A 25,202-nucleotide genomic window follows, 5' to 3' on the forward strand; every position below is an offset into this window, starting at 1 on the left:
GCATCCAAAGATTAGGGGATCCCTCTGCTTAAAATTGGGATTTGAGCTTTCCAAAGGTTCAGATATGCAGCCCTCTTGGAATGTAAAACAAAAACAGAATATGAAACTGGATTATTTGTACACAAGGAACACTTTGCACATTAGGTGTAGCTGTGCCAGCCTCAATCTATCAGCCCCAAGAAGGTGACAGTGTACAATGCTCTTCAGATAGATTTTCATGACCAATTTATCTATCAATCATTATCTTGATGGATTGGAGTAGTTAATTGTGTCAATGGTGATTTCTAGAGGGCCCAGTTTTGGATTAATTAATTGATAGGCCGCAGTGACTACTTCAGCACCACTAGGGTCTGCCAGTGAGTCTGCTCATTAGCACAAGATGAGTTACAAATTGAGAACTATGCTGACTATGTGTGGGAGAAGCATATTTATTCTTGATTGTATTATGCACAGTGAAGCTCTGCTCTGAGCTTCATGTCATACAATGGTATACAAGGTCACAGTCTAGCACACATATTCTTTGGTGCCCACTAAAGTTAAGTGAAAATCCTATTAAACATTACAGTGTAGGAAGACAGCATTGTAGACAAGTGTGTGTGTGTGTGTGTGTGTGTGTGTGTAGGCACTACTTTTTTGTTTGGACTGTTTCTTGGAATATTTATATTCATGATTTTGCTACACATAACAGCTGCTAATGATTATGATAATTTGACCACCATTCATCTGAATATTTCAGAGCCTAACAATGCGTTGCAGTTCCCTGAGCCTTATCTAGTCCTGTTTTATAGATGGTGAAACAAATATATAATTAGGAGAAGCAAATTTGCCAATGCTGTTCATTTTCAGCAATGAAAGGGTCATGTATGGAAGAAACCATTTTTTATTATTCTTAATATTGGCAACACTGTATGTTTCTTAAAAGGTAAGATTACAGAGGGTAACTGAATGGGTGATAGATGTTATGATAAAAAGTCAATCAGTTCCATAGTCCTTATCCATTATGTTTATATCACAGTGTTAAACACATAATAGGGCTAACATCTATAATGTCGTCTGTGCCTATAAATACATCCATCATGTCATCGTGTCACATCTGATCTCAATATTCATTCTGCTGCTTTCTACATTTCCAAGGTTTGCATTTTAAAACATTCATTAAAAAAGTAGGTGGAGGGTCTCTCTCCGCCCCCCCCCCCCGCCAAGCCACATTGTTCATTGTGTTTTCCACTCCAGTATATGCAGGGAAGCCAAGAATGGCCCTATATAGAATTGCATGAGTTCCTAGGATCATTTTCATCTTCCTTTGCCACCATACCAAGGTGTACTAGTTCTTTAAAAGGCTGGCAGAAATCAAAGCCTTGAGCTTCGCAGCAGCTCTTAATGCAAAACTTCCAAGCCTCCCTCCTTTCTGGCTGCTGTGCATGCTGTTCAGCAGATGTTATCAGATTGAATTTAGTTTAGCGTGACTGTAGATCCCCCCCCCCGCCCTTTCACTCTGCTTCCTCTCCATATATATCTTTCCGTCCAAGGACCATTCTCCTCCTGCTGATATCCCCAAACGCCGAAAGAACAAGAGAGGACTTTTTGGGGAGGGGGCTTTTCTATCTCCCCTGAGTGACAAGAAGGACCGCGTTTTATTCAATACCGCACGTTCAGGCTCTCTCCCGGCAGGAATTTCGCTGCTTAATGTGTTAAAAGATTATAGGATTTCTTTGAAATTGAAAAGGGGGGGCAACTGGATGGTGTGTACTGTCGAAGCCTGTTTCAGCTTCGTTGACCCTGGAATACAGCTTTTCTTCGGCAAGATCCGAGGAGGATAAGAGTCCCCGTCCCCCCGCAGCCTCTAGAGCTTTTTAACGGCTGGCTCTGGAACGGACGACTTTTTCAGCACCATTCCGAGCGGACAGCTCCTTGGGGCTAGCATTGCTTATCTAAGGCACTTCGAAAGAAGCATTTGTGTGTGTGTGTGTGTGTGTGTGTGTGTCGGAGGAGGAGGAGGGGGACTCAGCCCGCTAGATAGCCTGGTTAGAGCCAACAATATCCATTAATTATACCAGGAGGTGAAAGAGGGAAGCAGGAAACCTGCAACAGTCACAGGCTTGCCGTATCCCACACAGAAGGAGTGGGGCTGCACAACCTTCCGGCTATGTTTAGGTGAAAGACAGGAGGGAAAAGAAAGAGCGAGAGTTGCCATCACGAACTGCCTTCTAAACTATGCAAGACCCATCCTGATTTTGGACAGAGGAAATAGACGCTTCCAACCACCGTGTGATCTATTCGGCTACTAGGCGGAAGGCAAGGGAGAGCGAGTTTTAAAAGCACAACACCCGAAGGAGTTTTGCAGCACAAGCACTGGGAATAGCTTCGTGCTCAGCTCCTCAGGAAAGTGAAGCTTGCAGGGAGTAGGGAAAACGTGGATTTAAAAAACGCAGGGATGGGAGGATCTCGCCCAACTTCGCCTGGTTTCTGAGGGTGAGTCCTGCGATCTGCCTTGATAGCGGTGAATGGGGTTTGAGGGGATCTCCCTCGTATTGGCTGGGGGTTTATGTTCTACCCCTGCTTTCTTTTAGCCTTCCCAAGCAAAAACTTGAAAAGCAGACAATTGCCCTATATTCCAGGGCTGGAGAAATGCACTCCCCACCCCCTCTTTGAGAAAACACCGGATCCCCAAGATTGCAGCTAACAAGGGGCGTGTAGCTCTGCATTTGTGTGTCTCCGTGGCGAGCTATTAGCCCAGCTTTCTTACTATAGCGAGGGAAGAACTCGCCACATGTGAGGAACTTTGCTGTGGGTTGAGGGCTTTGATGTTGGAGGATATGCTAATGAACGTCTCAGCACTGCCAGGGGGATTGGATGGGGCGATGAAGGATGAGCGCCGGGGTCCTGCTAATGGTTTGCAATGAATCACTGGGATTGTAGGGCTGAACTGGGAAGGCGAGATGGGAAAGCATTCCCTAGATGCCGTGGTCAATATAACAGGACTCCGTTATCATGGAGGGCAGCCGGAGAAAGAGCTGCAGCAGAAAACAGGGATATTCTATCAAATGATCAGGCACCGTTGCATTTCCCTCATTCATTTCTGTAATGCATCCGCATGCACATTTTAGTTGTTATTTTGTTTTAAAGCGGGAGCGGTTCATCGGCGCCGAGAAAGGAAACCTGCAGCAATTTGGGCTGCAGCATTTAAGAAGGCATTTAAACATAACAGGTTTTTTTAAAAAAATATTATTATTATTATTAAATGAAGCCAGAACAGCGGAGAGTGATGCTTTCCGCTGCTTGGTGAGCAAAGGAAATAAGGTGGGTGGGGGATGGGGAGGAAGAGAGAGATTATGAAGAGAGACCCAGACAGCACCTGGGCGACCGAGTGCTGTGTGATGCTTATTCATCATGGTTTAAATTCCTGGCGAGCTGTTTCAATTCCTTTACGCTCCTCTGTTTCTGAGTTAATTGCATTAATAGTTTTCGTTTGCAAACCCTAGATCACGGTGGATGGATCGCTTCTTGGTGCTCTGCTAATCTTTCCCATGATAAGCTTTCTTTCTCCACCCCTTTTACTATATGCCACCCCTCAGAATGGGAAGATGGTCCTGATGTTATGCTGCCTTCTCGAAGATAATGCGCTCTCTCTCTCTCTCTCTCTCACTCACACACACACACACACACACACAGTATTCTACCTCTAAGCTACAACCTTTGGCTCTTTTGCTTCGGAGATTGAACAACAAAAGCGTCTCTTTAACTCCTGTCCACCGAGCTCAGGATGGAATTGTTTTGCCGCTTTGGGGAGGGGATGCATTTTTAATACCTTCTGCAGAAAAGATAACAAGTCGCGGGGTGAGAATACACCTGAAAAGCAAAGAGCTATATGCAATGGTTTGCAGCCAGCTCCTTTCTACTCAGAGTAGACCCACTGAAATAAATGGACTTGAACCAGTCATGTCTATGGATTTCAATGGGTCTACTCTGAGTAGAACTCATGTTGGAGACTACCCAATACTGTAATAATAGCCCACGCAGGGAGCTGTACAAGGTAGCTATATCCATTTAGTCACTTGTTCTGGCTAGATCTTTCCGGGAGTTCACTACATTGCTACAATGGTCTCTTTAGCCCTCCTGGCTTCTCAGGAGGAGGAGGAGGAGGTACTAATAGCTGGCAGTGGGAAGGACTAACAAACTTCTATTTGTATCTGGCTCCACTAGCAGCACAAGACCAAAGGTCTGTGTGTCCACTGCAGGCAGTAAATAATGGCTGCCTATGCTGGGGCAGCCTGTGTGCTCTAATTTGACTGTAAACTGATGAGGGAGAGGGGAAGAAGCCTCTCAGCTTGGTGGCATTTTGAGGTTAAGGGCAAAATGAGGAAGGCCAGGCCACCTTCCCTCCTTCACATTTGTTTAAAGTGTTGTTGCTCTTGAAACACATCTCAGGACACCAGGCTTAGGCATTGTTTGTGCAGTGTAGTCAAGCATAATTGGTTGTGTATTTCCCTTTAGGACAGCTCTCCGAGCAGTTCTTTTGTAAAAACGGATCAGGGATTTCTGCATATAAGGAAAGCTGATGGGACATAAAGCCTAAACAACAGTTTCTAGTCCCCTCTGAATCTAAGCTTCCACACTCATTTGTTTTGCTGTAATAAATTTGCCATGCCCATTTCAGCCCTGGCGGGGAGCCACTTCCTATCAGAAAACCACCACCATCAATTTGATTATATCAGCACTTATGAGGCTCAAGGATGAGTCATTGCTGTTGTTGACTCACCTTTGGCTTGAAGAGTTGAAGAGGATTTTACAAGGTAGCACTCAAACAAACAGGAGGCTTCATAGCATAATGGATTATCTTAGACACAACCTGTGGATAAAAGACCTATCTGGTACCTCAGCATTAGGACATCCCTAATTCATCTTTGAAGTTTTTTCCTACCATCAAGCGGTATATAATTTTTATGAAATAAATAAAATGTCATAATTTCTACCTTTTCCTACCTAAATTCCAGAGATAATCACCAGATCTATTTATCTGTTTTGCCACTGTGTTCAATGGCAATGCAGAGGAGCTCAAGATTTCCTTTCTTCAGGAGCTCCTGATGTTCTGAAGGAGGAAGAAGCCCAGGAGATACCTCCTGAATGATAGAATCATCACATTTGTTTCCCAATATTTGTGTCCCAATCCAAGCTGCTGTAGAAGAAATGCCAAATCCTACTCCACAGTTTCAAGGCTTCTGGCTACCAAATAGCTTCACGGATAAGATAAAGCTGCAATCACTCCTCTTCTTCCACCAGGACACACAAAGCATAATGCTCATGACCATAGCATTTATTTTTGCTCACCATTTAGCTGGTTTCTGAAGGAGTCCAGAGGATGTGATTTATAGGATGTAGCATTTAGCTGTCCATATTGGCCATCTGGCCATTCTAGGCCCACAACCTGTAGGGACACCATCAGCACCATTAACTGTGTGGGAAGTATAGGGAAGCCAAATCAGAATGATGCTTCTTTGAAGTCATATTGTTTCCAAAATGACTGTTAGCGTGCACACACACACACACACACACACACACAAATATTAACATGATAAATGTATATTAGCACCACTGGTTGTGTCGTATTAATACAGTGGTACGTCGGGTTACAGACGCTTCAGGTTACAGACTCTGCTAACCCAGAAATAGTGCTTCAGGTTAAGAACTTTGCTTCAGGGTGATAACACAAATCATGCAGTGGCGGCGCAGCGGCAGCAGCAGGAGGCCCCATTAGCTAAAGTGGTGCTTCAGGTTAAGAACAGTTTCAGGTTAAGAACAGACCTCCAGAACGAATTAAGTTCTTAACCCGAAGTACCACTGTATAAGTCTGGCATTTTTAAGCTCCTATCAAACCCTGACAATATTTACAGACAATTTCTTTATACCATTCTTGGGCTGGCTTCTGGTCAGTGCTGGAAAACAACCAAGGACTAATTTTTGGTATCTCTCCCACTGGCAAAACCCCAAAACTGTTGCCACTGAGCACCAGAAAGATGCATAGCTTTGTAACTTTTCTGTCGAGTGGCCCAAGAACTCTTTGTGCCCCTTTTTCAAATATGTCAGGAGAGAACTGCTGAAGAACAAACAGCCATTTGCAAGCCTTCCACCTCCACCTCCATTTCCACTTGTGTCATCTTTGCTGCCCAGCTGAGCATGCTCATTGCTGCATTGCTCATCTAGTCTCCTTTGCTTATTGTTATCTTGTAGCAATAAGAAAATCTTCCCACTGAAATTAATGACTTAACATGCACATGCATTACGCATCATGGCCTGGGAAGAAACTACTCTGGGGATATCAAGAGCTGCTCCACTGAAAATACTTTGCATATATCTCAGCCCTAAAGATTCTTAACATTGGCTGGTTTGAAAAGAAGGGGTGCCGGGTGTTCCACATGGTGCTATCCTGGTACACAGATATATTGAAGTCAAATGCAAGCTTTGTTTGAAGATCCTGGGCACCTATTTTTACTTTGTGCCTCCTTACAACATGGGCATCACTGTCATTTGGAAACTGTGCTGCCCTAGTTAGAAAGAGGCTATCAAAAATTCATTTCAAGATTTCATTGCATTTGGCAAGCTCAGGAATAAAGATGGACTTCCCCCCCTCTTCCTTCCTCCCCCTCCTGACTGAGATGTGCTGGGTGAGTTTGTTTACTAGCACATGTTTGCTGCCAGGACAAATCCGTTGCTCTGCTTGCCTTTCCACCTGTCATTCTCGTTGTAGAATCCTGTGATCTGTCTATCATGGTCGCCCAATTCACAGCGCTCTTAATTTTCAATGTGAGAAAAAAATGCTTTTGCTTTAGAAGATTGTGGCAGAAGGCTGAGTGGAAATGCTGAGTAGAGCAGGCAGTGACAGTCAGGCTGTGATCAGTGCCACCACTAGAGGCATGTCAGCCGTTTCTTCCAAAACTCTGTGGAGCTTTGAGCCAAAGCCTTTGCTAACCACCTGGATTTAGTTGAGCAGACCCTGCTCTAGGCAATGAAAATGTTCTTCTTTAAAAGTCTGCACTGTGAGGTCAATTGTTATTAATTGGCAGGCTTATGATTGGTTACAGGCTACCCCCCCCCCCCCCGTGGCCTTGAGCTTTCATAAGAGATAGGAACATCGGGAGCATCAGGAGATAACTGTCATTAGCTGGACCACATTCAGTGGTGATAACTGTTAACTGGCTTTTAATTGGGCCATGATTATATAAGAGTTCATGCTAATTCATATAGGCACCAGTGAATTAAGGCTGTATTTTAATCATTTTCTAATGTTCAGGCTGTTAACTTGCTGCTAAGAAAACCATCCATAGCCAGCGGATTAAAGGTTTTTAAAGCAGACAAACAATGTGAGCTTTATTTTTCGTGAGGTGGTTTAAAACCAGCTCCCCTTCTTTTTTGTTCTGCTGTACTTAAACACAGTCTTTGCAATAAAATCCACAGCCAAAGCAAGGTCCCCTATAATAACCTCTCAAGTGTGCATGTGTGTGGAAACCAGTGTAAGCTAACCGGAGTATTATGCTGATATAAGACTGCCCTTGCTCTCCAGAGGATTAGTGCAGGTGGAGGAAATGGTCCTGAATTAAAGGGGAAGAATAGACAGGGATACAATTCATGACTGCCAGAGCAGCAGAAGCAAGGTGGTAGTTCTGTCCATTTGAGCTTATCAACATGGGAAATCAGGTTATTTAGGATTAATGGGTTTTAATCACTTTATTGGCAGGTTCTGTTTCCTGGGTGGAGAAAAGGGACTGAGAAAGAGAAATTACAGCTGGTTGGTTAAGGCTGTAGACAGAAAAATAGGATTTCTAGATTTAGGCCACATTTGAAGAGGAAGGGGAAAACATAAAATGGGGAGGGGGTCTGTAATGGCTCTTCTACACATAATATAATTCATGTGTGAGTATTACATCACTTTCATACATATTTTGCCACAGACACATATCACGCCAGGCCAAATGTGGAGGCAGGTCTGTCCAGCAGATTTGGATAGCAAAACACAGGTTCATTACACACACCAGTGTACATGTACTACACACACCAGTGTACATGTGGGTGCATGCAAATTTTCTGCATTGAAGTGACATCTGTACAGAAAACCCTGCACATGTGAACTCAGCCCTCTGTTGAACAGCAAATTGCATATATCTTTTGCAACAACTTTGTGCCGCCTTTTACTCAACTATAAAATGGGCAGGTATTCTTTATGCACCATGTGGATTTTCAAGAGCTTCTGTGATTCATTGTTACATCATTTCAATCCTGCTGTTCTTCAGACTAACATTTGGGGAGTCTAAAGACATTTTAATAGTGGGGTTAACAAGTGAAGCTGTGTTGTGCAGCAGGAAATGAGACCGCCTAATCTACAGTAAATACCACGTACAATAGCATTTTCAAAGTCTGCAAAACAAGTATGCATTCTGTAGAAAACTTTTGTCTTTGTACCTTCCTTGGCCCGTCATTTGCATGCTCTTAATGATACCTCTTAATCAGGGAATGCAATCAATTTATTGTAGTGTCACTGTGAGTATTTACACAAAAAAGCTAGATCTTTAGGTGACATACACATATGTTTGGGCAATAGTTCTCAGAATACTATTAAAACAGTACCTGGGCACAACACATGTCTAATATATTATTATTATTGTTATCATTATTATACAGTATTTAAGAAAAACAACTAGGAGTGATTTTTCCCTTTGTGACACTTTAGGTACCATTTTGCCATGGAATCAATGCTGGAATGAATAAACAGACTAATATTTTATTTCTCTACTTTCCCCCTTCATCTGTGGGGTAATGAAGTTATATTCTCTCCTTGCCTACAGTGAGGCTGCTTGAAGTTGTTTAGCTTTGACTTCAGCAGCATTTATTAATGAGTTCCATTTGTATTCCATGTTCCCATCAAGGAGGTCAGGGTGGGAGGCATTGAGATTATCTCACAACAAGCAAAGGAGGTAGATTAAGTGGAAATATTATGATAGGCCAAATCTTACTGGTGGGAACCTAGGTCTCCTTGGATCAATTCTGACTCTCTCCCATGTTGGTCTCTTCCATGGTTATGGTCCTAAGTGGATAAACTTGCAACAACATACCATGTCCAACAGAGCTTTTTTGAGGACTTATTTTAGATGTTCATAGTAGCACAAGAAACGAATTGTGTCTCTCCTAGGGCTTTATGCTTTGTTTTGCTAGGCTTTCTTTTCTCCTGAACTCTCTTTCTCTGCTTCAGTTCTATTGGGGCTTATAGAACTTTTCTTCTATATCAGGGGAACTTTCTCAGACTGAGAGCCATTCTTCCCTCCAGGCAACCTTCTGGGGGCCACATGACAGTAGTCACCAGAGGCGCTAGCTTGAGAGGGCAAAGGGGGAGGGCGACGTCACACATGCACAATGTCCCAATGTTGTGCACGCAACAACAGGATGTAAGGGGTGGAGCCGAATGTGGCGGCAGCGTGGTTTCAATGGCCAGTGGCCCCCTCTCCTTGTCCTCCTGCCACTACCAATGGCAGGGGGCTCCTTTGACCCTCCTTCCCCATACCTTCTGTACCCTTCCTCTCTCCTTTTGTCCTTGGCTCCACACTTAGTCCCCTCCACCCCCTTATTTTTTTGGCCCAGCTCTCCCCAAAATATTGAGGAGCCCAGTGGGGTCAGAGGCAAAAGTGAGCAGAGCAACTCCTGCTTTTTTTTAACCGAATACTTAGGATAAAAAACCCCAAGTCAACAAACTATGAAAAGGCAATATCCTCTTTTTTCTGTGGCTCAAGTATGTGTGTGTTGTGTGGGGCACTGTGGTTGGGAAACAGGAGGTTCTTTGAAGAGCTGTGGTTGCAGTGTGTGGTTTGCACTCTGAAAAGTGACGCAGTTAAGGCAGATACTGTGGCATAATATTTCTTCTTTTCCGCACCTCTCAGATCATTCCATTAACATGTCAAAAGCAGGCCACAACTCCACCTGACACCTGAATAACCCACCAGAGAGTTTCCTGACTAGTACATAAACACCAGTATTAAAGATGCTGCAGTTAGAATTTGGCTAGCATTTGATGGATGGCCCTCTTCTGCAAGAACCGCGATCCAGGTTTGCTCTTTATGGCTCTACTGGCTCAGTGGGGCTAATGAGTAAAGTATGTGAGAATATTCAGGAGATGAGGCCAAATCATTTTATAGACCTATACTTTATGTTACAGGTGCTGATGTAACACGGTACAGTTATATGGAAGTCAATAGAGCTATAGTAGTTTAATGGATTTTTCTCTTACCCCATCCCGCCAGCATCTGAGTTGCATTTTTCTGCTGGGTGAAAGCAGGTTCTTTTGGTTTATGAACAGCCTAAAACTAGTGCTGTGCCAAAATCTGTCCTCCAATTTCTCTCATGTTTTCTTCTCCTGTGAAAGAGGCTTCCATTTTTCTTCTTCACTCCTGAGGCGCTTTAGAATTTCAGGGGTTTCTTAGACACCCTAACATTGTGAGGTGGCTGAGGGTGGTATGCTTGTTTTCCTTTTCCAGCAAATATTTCTCCAGAAAACTGTAGCCTCCCTGGCTGCCCACACTCCCTGATCTGAAAAAGTCTCATGGGAAAAAGTCTCATGGGCAGGAATTTGGTAAAACCTAGCCACAAGTTTACCACTGCACATGCTGTTTGTGAGAAGCCACCTTGGGCTTGTGGTTCTTTAGATCTGAGGATATGATAAAGAGACCATAGGAGAGATGGGTCAGCTGTCTTGCAGCAGAAGGTTGTTCATTTGGTGCCTTTTTCTTTTCATCCAGCCCAACTTTAGGGCTTCATATCTATACCTGAAGGAGCGTCTCCACCCCCATTGTTCTGCCTGGACACTGAGGGGCAGCGTCGAGGGCCTTCTGTTGGTTCCCTCACTGCGAGAAGCGAAGTTACAGGGAACCAGGCAGAGGGCCTTCTCGGTAGTGGCGCCCACCCTGGGGAACGTCCTCCCATCAGATGTCAAAGAAATCAACAACTATATGACATTTAGGAGACATCTGAAGGCAGCCCTGTTTAGGGAAGTTTTTAACATTTGATGTTTTAATGTATTTTTAATTTTTTGCTGGAAGCCACTCAGAGTTATCCAGATTCCTAATGGACAGCTTTCTCCATCATATTGTGTACTTAGGCCAGACTCTAACTACAATAAGGTTTTAAAAAATATATCTGATGAAGTATGAGCTGGATAGATACCAGCCCCTTCTGGGTGCTAGGACAGGTAGCAGGACTGCTTGCAAGAACAAGAAGTTGGCGATCTTTCCAGAAGCAGTGGGTGGCATGCTGGGGTTCAGCAGCTCAACTGACTGTCACCTGGCTGCATCCCTGAAGCATACTAGGACAGAGAGAGGGAGGTTGGCATGGTGCAGTCTGGTGTTCCTGCCAGTGCATTGCACTGCACTGACCTCATTGCTGCACCCCTCCCCTTCTCATCCCAGTGTGCTACCATTTCTACAGAAGTCAAGTGACTGGCATAGCCTCACCACGCTATCTGCTGTTGCTATCTATTCTGAACAAAATAACACAACATGATGGCCAATAACAATGACACTAAACACTATTTATAGACTAATACAAATGATCAGAAATTGCAACCAAAGTCTCTAAATCTTCTTCACCAGTCATGGTAGAATAATTCAAAAGTTCAATATATACATAATCTGTCACCAAATATCGCCGGAACAGAGTTTCCGGATAACCAATCTGTTTCGTTCAATGCTTCATCAGCCAATCTTGATCAATTCTTCATCAGCCAGACTTGTAAGAATTAATATGAGAAGGATGCAGTTCAATTTCTTAACAAGCTGAAATTACAATATACATGCGATGAAACCTGCATCTGTATAAAATAAATTGCATAATACAATATATACAACTAAGATACATACCCAGTCTTACATGTAAGTAAATATAAATGCTGTAGAAAGCAATGACCCACTGACTGGATGGGGTACTGTTTTCATCTGGTTGTCAGGCATTCTTGCTGTTAATATTGTGCTGTGTCTTTAATTTCCCTTACTGTATATTAGTTTCACCTGTGGCTAACTATATTATGTTCTTTACAATTTGTTACCAGCATCAGTTACTACAGTATCATAGAATCATAGAGTTGGAAGAGACCACAAGGGCCATCGAGTCCAACCCCCTGCCAAGCAGGAAACACCATCAGAGCACTCCTGACATATGGTTGTCAAGCCTCTGCTTAAAGACCTCCAAAGAAGGAGACTCCACCACACTCCTTGGCAGCAAATTCCACTGTCGAACAGCTCTTACTGTCAGGAAGTTCTTCCTAATGTTTAGGTGGAATCTTCTTTCTTGTAGTTTGGATCCATTGCTCCGTGTCCGCTTCTCTGGAGCAGCAGAAAACAACCTTTCTCCCTCCTCTATGTGACATCCTTTTATATATTTGAACATGGCTATCATATCACCCCTTAACCTCCTCTTCTCCAGGCTAAACATGCCCAGCTCCCTTAGCCGATCCTCATAAGGCATTGTTTCCAGGCCTTTGACCATTTTGGTTGCCCTCCTCTGTACACGTTCTAGTTTGTCAGTGTCCTTCTTGAACTGTGGTGCCCAGAACTGGACACAGTACTCCAGGTGAGGTCTGACCAGAGCAGAATACAGTGGCACTATAACTTCCCTTGATCTAGATGCTATACTCCTATTGATGCAGCCCAGAATTGCATTGGCTTTTTTAGCTGCCGCGTCACACTGTTGGCTCATGTTAAGTTTGTGGTCAACCAAGACTCCTAGATCCTTTTCACATGTACTGCTCTCAAGCCAGGTGTCACCCATCTTGTATTTGTGCCTCTCATTTTTTTTGCCCAAGTGCAATACTTTACATTTCTCCCTGTTAAAATTCATCTTGTTTGTTTTGGCCCAGTTCTCTAATCTGTCAAGGTCGTTTTGAAGTGTGATCCTGTCTTCTGGGGTGTTAGCCACCCCTCCCAGTTTGGTGTCATCTGCAAATTTGATCAGGATGCCCTTGAGTCCATCATCCAAGTCGTTGATAAAGATGTTGAATAAGACCGGGCCCAAGACAGAACCCTGTGGCACCCCACTAGTCACTCTTCTCCAGGATGAAGAGGAACCATTGATGAGCACCCTTTGGGTCCGGTCAGTCAGCCAGTTACAAATCCACTGAGTGGTAGCATAGTCAAGACCGCATTTTACCAGCTTCTTTACAAGAATATCATGGGGCACCTTGTCAAATGCCTTGCTGAAATCAAGGTAGGCTACATCCACTGCGTTCCCTTCATCTACCAGGCTTGTAATTCTGTCAAAAAATGAGATCAGGTTAGTCTGACATGACTTATTTTTCAGAAATCCATGCTGACTATTGGTGATCACAGCATTCCTTTCTAGGTGCTCAGACTGTTTGCTTAATGATCTGCTCCAGAATCTTCCCTGGTATTGATGTCAGACTGACTGGGTGGTAATGATTTGGGTCCTATCATATGAGTACTGATCCAGAGCATATTTTCTACAGTGTTTATATTTACTTACATGTAAGATTGGGTATGTATCTTAGTTGGGTATGTATCTTAGCATTGAACAAAACAGATTGGTTATCCGGAACTCTGTTCCGGTGATATTTGGTGGCAGATTATGTATATATCGAACTTTTGAATTATTCTACCGCGACTGGTGAAGAAGTTTTAGAGACTTTGGTTGCAATTTCTGATCATTTGTATTAGTCTATAAATAGTGTTTAGTGCCATTGTTATGGCCATCGTGTTGTGTTATTTTGTTCAGCTTGTCTATATTACAACACAGGGTTCTGTTTATGGATTATTGTTGCTATCTATTCAGCAAATCAGATTGGGAGGAAGTCTGCAAAAAGGAAACCTCATTTTAATATATCTAATTTTCTTTGTAGATCTTGCCAGGTAAAATGGCAATGGTCCTTGCAAGGTGAATTTGTGTGTATTGGGTGCCCCTCTAGTCTCACTGATAAATCCCAGTGGCTTTTGAGATGTTTGGATGAAAGCTGTGATGCAAGATGCTCTAGTAGCAAATAATTTGAACATGATAATTAAAAGGCTAATATGGACCAATGAACTTACTCCCCCAAACACCCTGCAAATTAGAGACATAGCCCAAGGCTGTGTAAAATAATCAACATAAGGCTGATTTAATTATATAAACAAATCCAGGCTAAACAATTATCTTTAATATAATAACAATAATAATCCATATGCAAACATTCAATTAAATTCTAGTAAATCTGAGCAAGTCAGTAGAAAAATTCCAAATGTAACCAATTTTACTTGTTAGCTAACAGCCACTGATGAAAAGAGCAGTCAAAATGCATGTGGCACTTTTGATTGGACTGAGCTGATTTGCTTCTAAGATTGCATGAACTTGGGACTGTTTGATTGCTTTGAAAACGATTGCCTCTAAGATTGGTTACATTTGGAATTTTTCTACTGACTTGATAGGCTTTACTTAGATTTAATTGTACGTTTGCTTATGACATATTATTATATTTAAGACAGTTGATTAGACAGAATTTGTTTATATAATTTGATAAACATTAATTATTGGGCAGTGGGTTCATTTAGTTCAGTCTCTGAAGGAGGATTCTTTGATTGTAGTTAGCTCTCTCAACAGTACTATGCTGAAAGTAGACAGTGCCTCTCAACTCTTGTCATTGGAATGCAAGGCTGGACTGAAGCTCAAATTCACAGTCATTTATAGGGCTACCACAGCTTCCTGTGCTTGGCAATTTTGTGGAGTGGGGATGACAGTGGCAAAATTCTTCCCTGTCTTACTTGAAATAGGGTGCAGAAGGTGAGGAAGTGCCTGCGTTGGGTGGTAGGCAGTAGCCCAGGTGTTGACAATAACCTTGTAGGCATTCCACCTCTTCCTGTTCTTGTAGGCAAGAACAATCCTATTGCTCACCCCTTGCCCACTCAGATTGAGGGTAATGTCCCCTCACTCTGAATTGGTGTCATCCACCCTCTCTAAGGTTACAGTGCCAAATATAATGAGCTATTTTGTATTGTGATCCACAACATAAATCCATGATGTAAGAAAGAAGGAACCCTGATATCATTTATCTGAGGCCCTTCTTTGTGTGCCTCCTCCATGAGAGGCCCAGAGAGTGGCAACACAAGAACAGGCCTTTTCTGCACTGGCTCCGTTTGTGGAATGTTCTCCCTAGGGAGATTCAGCTGGCCTTCGTTATACACCTTTAAGCGCCAGGTGAATGACTTTCTCTTCAACCAGGCCTTTGGCTGATTGATATCCAATGCCCTTTTAAATGTGTTGTGGGAGTGGGTATTATTGGTTTGTTTTGTATCATATTTTTATTATGTATTGTCTTTTTTATATTATAATTTTATGTTGCGAACCACGCTGAGGTCTACAGATATATACAAATTTTAGCAACAACAAATGGCCCTGAAGCAGCAAAGTGTGGACTAGTAGGTGTGTAAAGGTCATTGTTAATTATACTTTATTTAACTAGACCCCCCCTTTTGTATAAAGTGACTAAGTGACATTTAATTGGGGTCTGCATCAACTCTGTGTGTACCTCAACTAATTTAGGTGCAATGGGGTGATTTATGATAGTCTTTCATGTAACCAAGTCAGATCAAGGCATGTCATTGTAGGTGGACGTGTGCCAACCTTCCATGTAGATCTGCTGCTTTGTTTTCCTCCCCATAAAGTTAAACACACATCCATTTTCTTTCTTTCCCTATGTTTCTTTTCTAATAGATTGGCTCCTCTTGGTTTAGGTCAAAAACATGCAAGCAGAGAAACAAAAATAAGCTCACTGGGGAAATGCCCAGAGTTTGGGTGGAGAGTGGTAGGATTTCCTACACAAAAACTGCAGGTTGGATCTGTCCAAAATATAGCATACTTGATCCACTCTGGAGGAGCTCCTTTGCCTGTAAATGCCACCCACTTGTGTGAAAAGGGGAACAAAGTTACAGCCACTTTTAGATTCCCCATTACAGTTATTGAAGGGGGCATACCAGGACTTCAGATTTAACCCATCAGACTTGGACCTGAATAGCAAATCTAACTGAAACAAGACAAAGTGGATCTGAAGCAGACCGGGCTGCTTCCAAATCCTTCTGTTTCAGATAAAAAGAGAAACTTGTGGCCATTGCATACCCCTAGTATTTACAGAACAATGCTGTTTTAATTTTCCTATTGTCTAACGCCACTATAGGCAAGATTCTTAGTACTCAGTTGGGTTTACAGAAAGAATAGTAATCAAGGCTAATGTGCAGATTGGCTAACGATTACTTCCTTCAAATAAATCTCTGTAGGGGTAGCAACTACAATAAAATCAGCAGGATGGATAATGGCTTATCTAAAACAAATTGTTTCAGATAACCATAGGCCACATCCCATTTGTCCTTATTGAGCAAATGGCATTGGATTGTAAGAGCTTGGCCCTGTCATCTGGGTGGGCCTGGCTGCTAAAGACTTCAGAAATGTTGGCATAAGCACTTTGGACAGCATGAATAAATTTGGTCCCAGGGACAGGCTAAGTGAACTTGATAATTTAGAAGAGCAATTGGGAGAATTGGGAGAACAATTCACCTGCAGTTCAAATCAATGACAAATTAGATCATATCCCTGCTCTAGGTATCTATATAAATTCTACTACTGTTGCCAGATTTTCCTAGAAACCCTAAACTCAAGCCACACCATGTGTTCCCTCTCCCAGAGGAAATGAACTCTAATGGTTAACAGGGCAATCCTATACAATTCTACTCAGAAGATAGCCACAGTAAGACTTATTCCCAGATAAGTGTGTGTATAGGATTGCAACCCACATATTTTTTTGATGGGAAACTTTCCTGTTCCTGTTTGTTAAAAAGCAAAATGTATCTATGGGCTTTTTGAACATAAATTGAACCATAGTTACTTTCATCATTAGTTATCGCTTGGCCGAGTGAGGTTTACTTGAAAATTAGTTATTTCTTTAAAAGTTTGTGCATGAGATACCAGCATCTATATCTATCTGGTTCAATATATTGTATTTTTCTATTTTACCCAGGACAGATTTTATAAAATTTACTTGTCCAATTTTAGACAGGACATCCTATTGTCAAACACAGTCTCCTTATTCTGGTACTTGTTACACATGGTTTACTCAGTGCACACTCTCCTGAACAACTGTACTGATCAGGGTTACCAAGCTTTGCTACGTAAGAGAAAAGCTGGAGAACGATAAAATATGTGTTGTTAGCTGGAAAACTTCAATGAAACAATTGGTAGTTTCTTCTTGTTCTCCTTCTTGAAAACCTTATTCACTGTTTTTTCATCTTTAATTTCACTTTCCTCAAACAATCTGATTGAATATGTTTGTTCCAGGAGATCTACCACATCAATGTTTTTCTCCATTTGTAAGTAGAAAATCTAGCATGTATTAGTTTCTGATGCTCCTTCATGAGAATCAACACTACTGTTCTTACACAGCTTACACAGTTCTTACACTAGTGCTAACAAGGACACTTTGTGCTTGCTTTTCTTCTTCCTCTTCTTACAGTACTTTGGTACCTTCATGATTAGATGGGCAACTTCCTTCCCCTTCACTGCTCTTGCTGGATTGAAAATAAGATGAGGCATTTTCTCCCAAATTCAGTTTTTCTAAACTGTCCTGCAATCAATGCTGTATCAGATAGGTTTGAAAGCTAACTTCAGAAGGAAGATGAGTCACCTCTAAGCCCCCAGCCCTTTCCCCCTACGTTTCCATCAGTCCTCCAAACCCCTTCCCTCTTTACCATTAATCCCACATGCTGGTAGTTGATGGTTGCGCTCCAGCATCAGCAAACCATGGGGAAAGGAAAGGAAAATATCTGGAGTATCAGAGGTTTCCTACACCTGCTGTAGCCTCTTGAAAGTGTAGCTTTCCCAATGGCTTACTGGCATTGCTACTTAAGTAGCCCTTGCATCTAGATAGGCAAATAAAGAGGCAGACACATAAGCTGGGGTTGAACTGGGCTCCTTTTATTTAGAACTTTTATTAAAATCAGCAGAGGGAGATGACTATGGGGTGGGAACTAACTTAACTGGATAACTATAGCCATTGGGTGACCCACCCTTGCCTAAGGATTTAGGGCACAGCTCTCTAGCCTGCCCTGATTCCTGGCCCATACTCTGAAGGTGAGAACGGAGACTTTGCCTTATCATGCCCCTGGGACTGCAGAACTCCTAGTGGATGAGGAAGTTTGGCCTTAGAGAAGGCCCCTATCCCACCCACTGAACTGTGGAGTCTGAGAAGTGAGCCTCAGGGCTGACCCATCACTTGAAAGGTGCCTAAAGTGTGTCACTAGCCTAAGCCAAACTATTTCTTTTCCTGCATCTACACTGTTCAAAGAAGGCATAGGCAAACTACAATTCCCATCATCCCTGACCACTGGTCCTGTTAGCTAGGGATGATTGGAATTGTAGTCCTAAACATCTGGAGAGCTGGAGTTTGCCTATGCCTGGTCCAAAGTGACCAAATCAAGAAGATTAACCTACTGAAACAACACAATAGACCATCTAGCACTCTGTCCCGCTATTCAGTGCGAAGTAGGAAAGAGCCAATTTGCGATCCAAAATGCAGTTTTGGGGGAAATCTTATGTGGCGACCCCAAAGCACACAGGGAGGGAGGGAGGGTGCTGCTAGAGAGAAGACCATCCTTTAAGTAGGGATCAAGCCCTGCCTTCCTCCTCAGACCATCTTAGGAATGTGCCAAGTGGCACCAAGGATTTCCCCGCACTGCCTCTCTTGCCCCAGTGGCCCAGAACAGTGCACCGCTGTCTCAGTTCCATCTAGCCTATTTGGTGTAATGTTCTTGGGGAAAATGCACTTCCCAGGGGCTGGGCACATTGCCTTGCACATCACTATGCACCAGCCAAAGGGGGGGGGGGGGGGAGAGACCTTCTTCCATCTCCTTGCATGTTCTTGGGGGAATCTGAGTGCTTGCTCTTTATTTTCCTGTCATGTGCCAAGCACTGGCTATGGAGTATGCCAAATTATGCTTCCCATCTCATGCTCCACATCCAAGCTGGCAGAGAGTTTTTGCTCTATGAAGCATGCCGGATTATATTTTTACATGCTCTAGAAATCCCACTGGACAGAAGAAACACTCCTATCCTACCTTGCCCCCTCCCCACTCCAAAGTTTCTCTCTCCCTGAAAAAAAAGTGGGGGGCTTCTCCTCACATTACACCCCCCTCTGTATGCCCTGAGCTGGTATATTAACAGCTGGTTGAATTAACAATTTTATCAATTGTCACAGTTATTTAATGTGGAGAAAACGGAACACAATCTTTTCTTCATGCTACTCTCCCAAAAGGACAATCTGCAATTTGTTTCGTCACTTGCCTGATATTGCTGGTAGGTTATTTTAATTAATATTTAACTAAACTCTACTTTTCTCAGTGTTCTCTTTTACTGTTCTCCGTCTTTTTTATTTGAGCCTGTTAAATATTTGATGGTTATTCTTCTTTTCCCAGACTTGCCAGCGAAATTCAGAATAAATTGGGCTTTGGGTTGATTTTGACACTTTAGACAATTCAGAATCCTGTTTTGATAATGTTGCAGCCACAGCCAAGTCTGCTATTCTTTTGATGCTACATGTTCGTCAGGACCTTAATAACATAAGAAGAGTGTTTCTGGATCAGACCAAAAGTTCAGCTAATCAAAGCATTACATTAGGCAACACAATGCTTATGGGAAACCCATAAGCAGAACTTGAGTGCAGCAGCAGAGTCACAGCAAAACTGTCCCAACTTGTGCTCCTCAACTACTGGCTCCCATACTGGTAGTGAGACACAGCTTTTGTGGTTTGTTACCATCACTTCATCTTGCAGAAGCAAATTCTATAGTTTATTATGCACAGTATGAAGAAGTACTTCTGTCTGCTGTGAATCTTCCAACATACATTGTCATTGGATGGCCCCCACTTTCCAGCATTACGAGAGAGCAATAAAAACTATTTACCTTGTCTACACAAGACATAATCTTATACACCTTTATCATACCTTCCAATACAAAGTGGCCCCAAACCAGGGTGCCATCTTCTGGGGTCTCACTCCCATGTGTGTCATGTGACCCACACGAGATTGAGGCACAAGATTTTTTTGGGGGGAGCAATCTTGCACATGTTTTGGGGTGGTGTGCAAGATTGATGCCCCCCAAAAGCACTTCTTTCAAGGCAAGAGTGCAGCCTGAAATAGCATAAGATTTCTGCAGCCATTTTGGCCCCCATCTGCTTGTGAGAAAAAGTGGGACGTCCCATTTTCCAGGACATTTGTTGGGTATGCTGTAATATGCTCCCCTAAAGGCTGTAACCATTTCTCACAGGGAAAAGTTATATTGTTGACACAGTAGTATGAATGATGACTAGATATTCTCATTGTATTTTTCTTTCCACATTACCTAACCTGCTCCCTAAATTATAAGCATGTTCATGATATTTTAGCTTCTGAGACCAAGCATGAGTATGACCTAAAAGCCAAATCTGCACTCTTGGACGACAAAATGTTTTCAAAATAGGTATAATTTTTTATGTTAAGGTTAATTTTTTTGGTGTTGATCCCAAGCCAAATATGCAAGCAGAACAGCAAAGCATTAATGCCCTCTTGTGACTACAAAATCATGATGCAGTATGACTGCATTGAAAAACATGCAGACAATGTATTTCTGGAACAGAACCCACAGAAAGACTTACCTCTGCAGCAGCAAGGAACGTTGCAGAGGAACAAAGCTACAGGTACAGGATTTAACGAAAATGCATAGTCTGGGCTCACCTCCTTTTCACAAGCAAAAATCTACATAGGGGCTCAACTTCACATGACACTAATTGCAACCTCACAGGGAAGCAATAAGACGATACGCTAGCCACAAAGCTGGGTGAATGGCTGCCACATTTATTGATTTAAACAGCCACAGATCGGCAGTGGTGACAACTGTGTGGGATTCTAACTAACTGTGGGTGAGCCCACTCCGGTAAGAGAGGGAGGCAGCTGGGTGGGGTGCTATTTTCTGTTTTGCCTCCAGCAGCAAAATGGCTTGGGATGGCTCTGTGTACTGCCTCCAACCTTGGCCTCCTGCCACAGTCACATTGTAAATTGCCTCCCTTCCACCATGTCACAGTTAGGTTTAGGAAAAATAGTCCTGCTAATGCCATATTCTAACAGCTTTCCCTAGAAATGCTCTCCTCCTGTATTGGAGAAGAATTTTCTAATAGTTCTTTGAATGAAGTAAGGCCATACCTTTTAGATGGCAGCTTCTCAGACTCCCAACTGTGTGGCGAATTTCATTGTTGGTTTTGCTGCAGTGGAGTAATGCTGTTGCAGCCTGTGGAAATTCTGCCCTTTCTCCTTTTTGAAAACCTCAGTGTTTCCATCAGGAACATGTCTGTATCTGCATACATGCCTTTTTCCCTAGGAGCTCCTGCCTTCATCCAGCAAAACACTCTTTGCTCAAGCAGAACAAATAAGCAGAATAAATAAAAATGATGGATCTATGTACCCTGGGGTTGGCTTCCACACGCTCAAACAAAAGACACACAGGCATTCTTTGCCATCTTTGTATCAGGCTAGTATCAGGTTACTCTATGAGCCTGACTGATGTCATACAGACCCTTTTGTGGCCATCACTCCAACCCTCCAACTCTAAATTAGTTATTTGTACATGTACAATAAATCCTCTAGTTTTGATTGGACTCAATTAGAAGGATGCTAATTATGTGTGTCGCTAGCTCTCATCATGCGACTGAAGGTATTTTAGGTAGTAAGTTAATTATTGTCTAAATCTATTGGGTACAAAAGTGTCAAGGGCCTTGACGAAAGAGGAGTCACTGGCGTTCATCACCAGTGAAAAGATTTTCATGCTGCTGAAATTACGGATGTTGTGTCATCCTTTTTCCTGGAAACGGCTCAGCGACAGTGATTTTGGTAATTAGGCTTATTTCTGTAAACTCTTTTGCTTTTTTTTTTTAATTTGAAAAAACCCACTGCTGATTTACACAGCAGCGCACATAGCTGTGTTCCATGTGCTCTTTTCAGCAACTTCCTTTGCAATCTGGATCCTCAGGAACGTGCCATATCTTGGGGCAATGCTATGTGTAAAACAGCAGTGGGGAACCTTTGGGTTTGTGGGTCCAATCTGGTGCACCAGGCTTTCTCATCTGGCCTGTGAGGCCACTTTGGCAAAGCCATGCCCATCTGCCCTATAGCCAGTGCCTCCCCCCCACCTAAAAAATGTTTAGGGGTACTCTTATTTTCCTACTCATATTTGAAACACTGCCTCTCAATGAGGCCAAACTTAGATTCACAAAATGTTTAGGGGTATGTGTACCCCTGCATCCCCCCCAGAATAAAAGCGCTGCCTATAGCCGATGTCATATATAATGTCAGGTGTGGGGCAGGCAAAGAGCTGACTGGCACTGACATATTCTAGCACTGCCAAACAGCTGATCATCAATGTTTGCAAAGTGCTGTGCCTTTGCGCAGTTTGATTTCAAAGGAAAAATGGGTCACTGGAAGTTGCTGTGTTTTCAAGTAATGGACAGGTGGGGCCCACTTGCCCACCTGCCAAACTTGTCCAATGGGGGTGGAGGATGGGAAGGCAAGGCAAGGGTCCATATCCAGTTCTCCATCCCTGGTGCAGAGGCTGAACCCACCTGGAGCACTTAGTTACCCTGAAGCAGAGGTGTAGGAAGGTCAGGTGGTACCCGGAGCAAAAAATTTGTCATCCCCCCCACATCGATTTTTTTTTTTGCCTGCAAAAATGGTTTTATGTTATTTCCTATTTTCTTACAAAGGAATGTGGATTCTGGGCCTCTGATAACAAGTAGGTGACTATGGACAGATACTTAAATCTACAGGATGGATTGTGTTTTGGCTTGTGTTATTCTATTTATATTTATTTTATTTATTTTAAAAAACCTGCAAAAACAAAAAACAAAAAAACCAACACCACAGCAGTAAAATCAAGAAAAATTAACAATCCTACTTTAAAACATACAAAGCTAAAATAGTAAGATTAAAATTACTTCAACTTCCTAAGCATCTAGGTATGCTTGCCTAAAGAAGAATGCTTTTAGCAGGTACCTGAAAAGAGTCTAGCAAAGGCCTGTGCTTTGTTGAAATTTCAGCCTTCACGACATAGGAAAGTGGCCAAGTAAACAGCTATTTTCATGGAGGAGGGTCAAGATATTAACTGATATGCATGAAATTTCATATGTAGCTATATAATCCCTAGTGTAGTAAGATATGACCTTTGGAGCAGGCATTTTTTTAAAAAAAGTTTTTTATGAACCGCCCCAGTAGGGCAGTAATTATTCCTTGATAATTTGTCACCCCCCTCCATGATGGCACTGGGGCAGCCCAACCCCTTCCCCCTTTCCTACGTCCCTGCCTCGAAGAGCTGAGTCTTAAAGCAATGCAGTGCCTTTTTCTGATTGGCTGGCATTACCCCATTCTTAGAAGGAAGAGGAATGTAACAGGGCCTTCCTGAGGTCTCAGCAATGAAGAAAGACAAAACTGGCACCAGGATAGTGTGTTCCTTGCATTCAGCATCTCATGCAATGTACCAAACTTCATGATTCTCTTTCTCTCTCTCTCTCTTCCTTGCCTGTGCTCTTCTCCAGCATTCTTCCATAGGAAGGATGCAAATGCCTGAGGATAATCCTGTTTGCAGCACAATGCAGTTTACAAGTATGAGCTCAGCAGCAGGTTCCCCATGCAACGGATTGGCCTGTGCTAATGTGAATGTGCTCACCTCCCCTGCTGGAGCTGAGAGACAGTCACAGCTCCTAGATCTTCATTTAAAAACTGTCAACATTTTGCATGCACTTTCCAACGGGTTGTTTACAGCACTGCCTGCAGAAAACACCAAATTGTACACTGGAGGGAACCAAAACTGCATCCAGGGGGCTGTTTTACTGAGCATTTAATGAGAGACGTTAAAAAAACCATAAACTGATGTTTCCACCTCCCTCACTTTGAGGGTATAGCCATCTCCCACTCCTGGCAGTCAAGCACCATTCACCTACTACTGTGCCCAACACATGGAGTGTAGCCTCTGTTACATGGAGTGCTCTCAAGGAACAGGCAGAGCAAATGGATTTGGTTCAGCGTTTAACTCTTGCTGGCTGGGGTTGATGGGAGTTGTGGTGCAAAATATGTGGAAGGTACCAGATTGGTGAAGGATGGAGTAGTAAGACAATGTGATGGGAATTAGGGAAGATAGGCAGCACATTGCATTTCTTGTGGCACCTTTGATCACTTGCAAGGCTGGTAGATTTATTTCTCTTTGTTTGGCTACTCCAGTTGAGGATGAAGGATAATAATTAGCTTCCTTGTAAAGTGCTAGCCTTCAAAGGGAAATTAGAGTGGCAATCCTATTCTTGCTTACCTGGGAATCAGTACTATTGATCCTAACAGGTTGGCATGCATAGGGTTTAGGAACAGTAGAGATATTTCTATTAATTCTGATGTGAACTGATCAGATTGGTTTCTCCTAACTAATGTGGAGATTGGAATGTAATTATCCTTCAGATTTTGCAGTTTGCTGGATTTTGCAATACAGTTTGGTCTCAAAGTTTTAATAAAATGCAGCTGAAATGCATATTTTAGGGGGGAAATGGGTGAGATTCGCCTAAGGAGCTCCATCATAGACATCTGCTTGTACAATGTGCCTTCTCCTTCCCCTGCATGATCCATTCCTGAAGTTGTTTGTATGTGTGTATGTAGAGTCATGGCAGCAGGTCCCCCCCCCCCGATCAGCTCTTCTGCACAAAGCCTGCTGTCAAGATCCTGCTCCCCTTTCTATGTTGAGTATCTCCCCTCTGATCATAAGAACAGGGCTCATGATGTAGAAATCAAAACGACATTTGGTCATAGGGGTCTCACTCACTGGCTTTGCTTATGATCTCCATAGTCCTGAACCCCTGGGCTACCTGGCAGCAAGTCACTATGTCAAGTCCAAAATTCAAAGCCCAAGTTCCAAAGGTCAGGAAACATGCTAGCTGCATCATCTGGTCTCGATGAAGCATGTGACCCTCACCTGTTCCAAGCCTACTCCAGCTGAGGAATCACACCCCTCCTTCAGAGCTAGCGAACCCCACCTGGCCAGCTAGGGAGCTGAGCTGTGGGCCCTTGCCTGTCTCAGCCTCCTAGAGTGCTCCTCCCACTGTTGCCTACAGCTCAGAGCCCACCGTGTTCATGGAGACA

At 43.0% G+C, this 25,202-nt stretch overlaps 1 protein-coding gene across 1 annotated transcript in view; it reads left to right on the forward strand.

Annotated features, from left to right (window-relative positions):
• Positions 1-1,430: 1,430 nt before the first annotated feature.
• The window catches only part of GRM4 (glutamate metabotropic receptor 4), a 292,252-nt gene continuing 268,480 nt past the window's right edge, over positions 1,431-25,202 (forward strand). Inside the window, exon 1 of the mRNA XM_083445676.1 lies at positions 1,431-2,472. The gene's annotated coding sequence lies outside the window, so the exon portion shown is untranslated. The remainder of the gene's footprint in view (positions 2,473-25,202) is intronic.

Source organism: Podarcis tiliguerta (assembly GCF_965153285.1).
Source record: "Podarcis tiliguerta genome assembly, chromosome: 6".
Taxonomy (NCBI): domain Eukaryota; kingdom Metazoa; phylum Chordata; class Lepidosauria; order Squamata; family Lacertidae; genus Podarcis; species Podarcis tiliguerta.